Raw genomic sequence first — 6,508 nt, 5'->3', positions numbered from 1 at the left:
TAAACTAAACTTTTCTTAGCGTTTTCTTACACTGATGATAGGCTGTACTTCCCCCTTTGCCAGAAGATGTTAAAAAAGGCCCAAAAAATCCTATGAACTTACACAGCTTCCTGTGAGTCATTTGTATCTGGAAAGTTGAACTTGTTTTCTTCACTCAGAGACAAGGGAGTTGAACTGTGTGCTTAGGCATATCACAGCTTAGGTGCAGTCCATGTACTTGTTAAAATCAGGAAACCAAATACCTCCTTCAGCTGTCATACATACAGAGTGGAGAGCTGTAGATAAGCCTCTGTGCACTTTATGAATTTATGGCTAGAAAAAGGGTGCAAGAGGAAAGCTACAGTGACATTAACCACAAACAACTGCAATAGACTGCTTATCTTTGTGGATTTTTATATTAGCTGTTGGCATTCATTTTACAAATATGGTATTCACTCCAAATTTTTTTAAAATGTGTTTTAGAAGAGAAAGCAATTGCAGGTTGAAAACATCACATTCCTGTTTAAATCCTTAGTAGGTGGACTCCAGGCAAGCCAGCTGGTCTAGAATTCTAAAACTGGGAATGAAAGGGACATGAAAGCTCACTATCAGGTTTTCATAAATCCTACCAAAACCAAGATTTGAGCCTTATTTTATTGCATTTTCAGAGAAGGAGGAGAGAATAGGGCATGCTATGCAACAACAGGTGATAGGAGGGCAGAGCTCTGGAGTGAACTGGTAAGAAAGGAGGTTCTGGGGCAGGATTTACAAGAAGAGCATGCTGGACCAGGCCCTGTGGGAAATACAGAGTGGCAGTAATGCTAACTTGGGAGCAGCAGCCCCTTCCTCAGGTCCATTTCTACCAGTGGAAGAGCTGCTGGTAATTTGTCCAACTCACCCAACTTGTTTTTGGCATCACACACAAAAAATCCCTTTGAGAGAACAAAAAATGGGATCCAACTTCTGACATCAGCATTGCAGTAGTTCCACATCCTTGAAATACTAAGAACTTGTACATTGTATGAGTATGGAGGGTTATTTGTTTTGTTTGTTTGGGGTTTTTTCCCCTAGTAAGTCCCTCAAAAAAATGAGGTTCTTCAGGAAATAAATGAGACTTCTCAAGGCTGTTTAAAATGTAGAATGCCTGAGAGGGCATTTGGGGACATGTTAGGGGGCATCTGGTCAACATTTTAACAGATAATCTGCCAAAGGAAAACACAAGTGTTTCTTGACAAAATTACAGAGCTAGGAAAAAAGTCGTCACGTGAGAGGCTGACTAATAGGCTTCACAGTCATGCAGAAAAATACTAACTGCATCACACTGTTGGTTTTAAATTACTCTTTTTCAGAACAGGGACCTGGGAGTCATTTTGCATAGTTGCAAGACATAGGATCAGTGGTCTTTGACAGCCAAAAGGCAAGTAGAACATTAACAATTCTCAGGGAAAAAATAGATTTAGACTACACAGCAATTCTATGGCATGCCCTCATTTTGAGTATTATGGTGCTTCCAGTGCATCTCAGAAACTGCAACACAGAGACACAAACAGGAGAAAGAAAAATTAAAAAAGAATGATCAGAAATACAAAGTTGTTTCATCACAAGAGATTATGTAACTCACTTTCCAGGCTGAAAACATCTCAAGGTGAGGAATACTATGTCTGTCAAAGAGTGAAAGATGAATAGGGAGCAAGTAATTGCTGGTTTTGTAAAATCAAACCTTATCAACACTCAGTGAAATCAGATTTAAACCAAACAGAAAAGAAATTCTTCTTTACACCACACAATCCCATCAGGGGCATTCTTGCCACAGGATCTGGTAGGAGCAAAGAAAACAGCTTCAAGAGACATGACCTACACTGAGACTTGGCTCCAAAACACCTGCATTTGCATGATCCAAATGCAGCCCTTGTGTCAGGAAATTGAGCAGCTGTGATCAGTGAAGGACGGGAGTGGGCACCAGTGAAGATCTCCTTCTAGAAGGATCACTTGCCAGTGTGGGAGACCACCATGGTGATTCTTAAATTCTTGCAGCTATTGAAAAACCAAGTTAAGAGGCTTGCCAAATGAACTAAACCCCAGGTAGGTCATATCTAGAAGTGGAGAGTGAAAGATCTTCATGTGTAGAAAGGACAAGATTCATGATTCCTGAGAAATTGCACCTTTAAATTATTTTTATTACAGTATAGTGACTTCCTGTGCAGATGAAGGGTAAAAAAGAACTAAGGGTGGTAATGAATGCTTTTCCCACTGTCTTTGGCGTTCACATTGTTTGAGAGCAATGGCACTTCCAACTTCTTGCACAGAAAAGCCCCACTTACCCAAACTTTGAAATGTTTCTTCTCACCTGTGAGCATTTTGAGCTTTCTGCAGCCTGTGCTTGGGCACATCAGCAAGCTCAGGTATCTCAGAACAAGAGATCTTTAATTCTTCATCCCAGAGGCACATTTTAAACCCGTCCTTCGCTCAGCCAGGCTGGGCTGGACGTGTCCAAGGGTACTTCTTCCTTTTACTCTGTCACATCTGTAGTACTCAGAGGAAACCTCTCCCAGCAGCAAACGCTTGCCACTCACTCACTGCCATTCTCCTGCTTAGCTCCAGGAGCCAGCAGATCGGAGCGCTCTGAGCCGTGCCGGGCACGGAGCCTGCCCGTGTCTCACTCATGCAGCACAGCTGGCAGCTGGGGCCGCCGCAGCTCAGAGCGGCTCCAGCAGCCCGGCTTCCAACCCGGCCCGTTCCGTTCTGTTCCGTTCCGTGCCGTTCTGTTCCGTTCCGTGCCGCCCCGCTCCTCCCGGCACAGCGGGAGCTGCCGCCCGCCCGCGGCTCCCGGCCACAACGCGGCCTCAGAGCGGGCTGGGAGCTGCGCGTTCTCCGGCATGAGGAGGGGCAGCGAGGAAAAATGCATGCAGGCTTACGTCAAATCTTCAGGGGACCCTAAAAAGCACACTCTGCTCTTCTTCGCATGCACTGACTCCACAGCACTGTACTAGCAGAAATGTTTTCTACTTACCATAGCTAAAATTATTTTGACATTGTTAATAATCCATCATTGATGTTTAGGGATTGGTCACTGCAACCAAAGTCATCCTTACCCGAATCAGTTGCATTTTTAAAAAATGCTAGTTATCCTAAAATAGTTAAGATTAACAATTGTATTCAAAGTACAAAATTAAGCCAAACAAAATTATTTATTTTGGCACTAGATTTATATAGAAACTAGCTTCATATATAAAATAAAAATTGTATGTACTAGAAATGTGTGTCCTCTGTGGGTTAGTGGAAGTAGAAAAGAATGTGTATCATTCTGTATAAGGAATGAATTAAAAATTTCAGGGTTTAGAAGCTGTTCATGCAAGATCTCAGATCCTGAAAACGGAGTCCTATGTCATCAGTGAGCAACTGGAACAACAGCAACACAAAGGTTATACACTAGGAGTTTTTAATCCTGAGTAATTTACCTCAAGTTTTGGCAAACTCGGGGTAAATTATCTCCATTTCTTGTTCATTTTAAGATTTTTTTTTTCCTCCTTTCAAGGAAAAGTGAATATTCTATTTGATTGCATATCCATTCTATCAGATGATTGCATAGCCTCTTTATCCCATATCCTTTGTTTGCTTACTGCAGCATCACATTATGAGAGTAGCTCATACCAGGCTCTTGATTTTTAGTTTTGAAAGTATAAACTTGAGGCAGGTGCGTGTCCAGGCCTGCACTGGCTGTGCTGAACCACCACAAACCCAGGGCAAGGGTCTGAAGTAGAAATGGGATGCAAATTGTCCCAGTTGTTGCCTTGAGATTAACATCCAAGGATTTGTGGTTTTCTGCTAACAACTTAATAGGAAACTAAACTGCAAAAAGTAAAATGATATTTTTAGACCCCCTGTTTCATGTAAGAGATTACAGGGAATTTATTCTGGTTGTGAGTTAGGAAGACTGGGCAGCAAGCAAAGCTTTCTTCTGGCAGGTCTGGTGTGTTTGTGGGGCCAAGGAACTGAGCTGGACATGCCTCCTGCAGCTGGCAAGGTCCTCACCCAGGGCCACAAACAAGAGTCCCCATGAGGAGAACAAATAGGTCTTTCAGCTTCCAGCAAACAGTGGACAAGTGAGGATTTCTTCTTGAAGCTCAAGGAGGCAAAAAAATTATGGGTTCAGTCTGGAATGAGTTCCCCAGTTTTCCACAAATCTGCTCAGCTTTCATTAATCAAATCAAATCAAATCAAATCAAATCAAATCAAATCAAATCACTTTTCAGTTACACCTTTCCATGTAGCTGTGCTCCAAACTAAGTCAGTAGGGAAAAAGCCCTGCAAAGGTCAGACTAGTACCTACTTGGGGCTCTAAACATGCCTACTAATTTGGGGAAACACAGAAACATTCAGGACCAGGATTTTTGGTAGCTTTACCAGCTATAAAAGAGCTAAGGCACATTTCTGAAACCCTCTTCTCTCTGTTCATGTATGTTAGTAACAACAAACTTGGAGCTACCAGCTCCTTTAAACTGGCCTGCTTATTTTTAAGCTTGTAGAAACTGTGAAAACAATTATTTTAGAGGTTTTTTTTTTTTTAGGAATGTTCTTTGTGAAGCATTCAGACTCTTTTCCTTGTGTTTGATTTAAGGTATAAAAAGTTACTTTTTTAATGTTATTTTCAATTTGAGGAAGAAAAGAAAATTTACTTAACTGTACAATAAACATTGAGTTAATTCCCAATTATTGACAAAGATACAGGTATGATGGACCATAGAAAAACTTCAAGTATTTTTTAACACCATTGTTCCATACATCTAGTAACATTGCTCCCAGCAACAGTAACCCTGCTGTCAGCTCCAAGACACTTGGTTTCAGCTAAAAATTCCCAAAAGTCATGGCAGTGCAGTATGAGCAAGCTACTGATGGGTGACTGAGTAGCTGCTCTGAAACCATGAGTGTAAAGACCCACTATGAAACAAGGGGGTACTAATGGAAGATATGCAGGAAAGGGGAAGGAAATTGAATTCCCTTGGCTGTTTAGTGAATCAGGGGCTCAATGTACACATTGTCACAGCAAAATGTATGTGACCATGTATGTGACCTAACTTTGAAGAAATATCAGTTCCCAATACCCTACTAAATTAACAGCTATGACTGGGAACTGTCCTGTATTTAATGTGTAACTAAGGGTGTGAAATCAAAAGAATTTAAAATTGGTTGACAACAAACCAAACGTGTTCAAGTACAAAAGAAAGTATGTCCTCTGAGAGTAACTAGATGCAATAGAATAAAAGCTTTATATTCAATTTAAAAATGCTATCAATACAGAACAACATTAATTGACATGCCTTTTATTTTCTCCTTTAAGAAAGGAAGAAAAATTCTGATACAATTTATATAAAACACTGTGCTTGTCCACCCAAAAATATGAATGTGAGGCAAGACACTTTGCAGGAAGGCACCATCACAGGAATCTGCTCTATTATTATCTTCTCAATAGTCTGCCTCCTATTGCATAACTGACAACTAAGAAAGTGTGAATATTTTCATGATAAAGCTAATCAGCTTTGGTATAGCACACTGAAAACCACAGCAATACAACTCTGGCAGACTGTGTATTTTCAGAGTGCACTCCTAACAGCCATGAGAAGCACTCTACAAGGTAAATTTCTGATACAACTAAAAGATTATCCAATTAGTGCATTAATTTTTTTTAGAAGATGAGCTTTTCTGAGAGCAATCTTCCTGGTTTATTTTAAGTAGTATTTGGCTCTTTAAGCATCCTCCTCTTCCCACTTCTTCCTCCTCATTTGTGCCATTTGCTGCAAGTCCACTAAATCAATAAGGTCTTTGAGAATTTTCAGCTTGGTAGGCGTGTTGTTTTTCAGCTCCAACATAGATTTCAGGAAGGCTTTTATGCTATCAACTTCATCATGGTTTTTGCTCCCTTATAGCCCAAACCCCCAAATAAATGCAATGCTGGGAGATGAAACTGCACAGGTGAGAAGATGAAAATCATTAAGTGAAGGCAACATATTCAGAGACAGAGCAGGTGATGCAAACACCAGGAAAAACTCTTCAGTTTTGCCAATGTAGCTCTTCTCTTACAAACTGATAATAACAAAATATTCCATTGACTGGGATCTCTTCTCCATAAACATGGTGGTTTTGTCATGACTTGGAAAATTGAGAAATAAGGTCAAATATACAGAGCCTAACATTAACAGTCAATATATCATTCAAGGTTTTACCAAAGTTTGTCATGTTTAGCCTTCTGCACTTAAACGTAGTTATTTTCAATACGTGCAGTTTCATTCAATTATTTTCTTCAGAAATGACTGTCTGTAGAAACCTGTTGTGGGCAAGCAGAGTATCAGCTGAAAAATAGAGTTGGCACCATGAAACACTTTTGAAAAAGTTATGGTTATTTCAGTGTCTGGCTCAGCTCTTCAGCCCTTTTCCTCTCAACAGTTTAGCAGTATTCCTCACATTACAAACCAAGTATGAGGACAATTTCAAGTTCCCAGCATATCACTTGCAGACAAAACAAGGTGAGAGG

The sequence above is a fragment of the Ammospiza nelsoni genome, chromosome 4, assembly GCF_027579445.1.
Source record: "Ammospiza nelsoni isolate bAmmNel1 chromosome 4, bAmmNel1.pri, whole genome shotgun sequence".
Lineage (NCBI taxonomy): Eukaryota > Metazoa > Chordata > Aves > Passeriformes > Passerellidae > Ammospiza > Ammospiza nelsoni.
Note: the sequence above shows the minus strand (reverse complement) of the source record.